A 780-nucleotide genomic window follows, 5' to 3' on the forward strand; every position below is an offset into this window, starting at 1 on the left:
TTTCACCTCTATAAATAACCACCTTTCTAGGAATCTTAAATTGTTTTACTAGCTCTTTCGGTATAATATCATAGTCAACTTTAACATAAAACCCATAGCTCATAATTTCATGTAAATGTGTAATATGTGTTTTTTTTTTTTACAACTCTGAATGAGTTCATTAGATTTTTTAGGAGTTAAAATACATTCGAAGTCTGCATAAATAACAATTGGTATCCTTTGAGTTTTTTTATAACTTTTAAAATAAATAAAATCATCATCTCCCTCTTCAAACATTATAGATCTCCCTAGTTGGTTCTTTCTACAATTATGTTGATGTTCAATCAATCCTTTCATACCCCAAAGTTTGCTCTTGCATGGTTTATTTCCGAAAGTAGTAAAACATCTTTTACAGATAATTAGCTTGGAACAATTTTTAGTTTTCTGACTTCTAACGAATCTTGAAAAATTTTTTATATAACAGTAATGTGATGTTTCATCATTATTGAACAAAAATAGATCGAAATGTCTTTTTCTTTCAGTATCACAAATATACAAAGGGAATATATGTTTTTTATCATTTAAACTATAAAATATTAATTGATACATCGTTTGTACGTTCAAATTTTTTCATCTGACTGATTGGTGTTGGAAAATCAATACATTTAAAATCTAAACCACTTTTTTTTTCTAGCATTTTAAAAATATTTTTATTTAAATAAGTTTTATTTGACCGATTATCAAACTTAGATAGTATTGAATATTTAAAACATTTAGCATCGTTATTTTTCACATTTATAA

Source organism: Acyrthosiphon pisum, chromosome X, assembly GCF_005508785.2.
Source record: "Acyrthosiphon pisum isolate AL4f chromosome X, pea_aphid_22Mar2018_4r6ur, whole genome shotgun sequence".
Lineage (NCBI taxonomy): Eukaryota > Metazoa > Arthropoda > Insecta > Hemiptera > Aphididae > Acyrthosiphon > Acyrthosiphon pisum.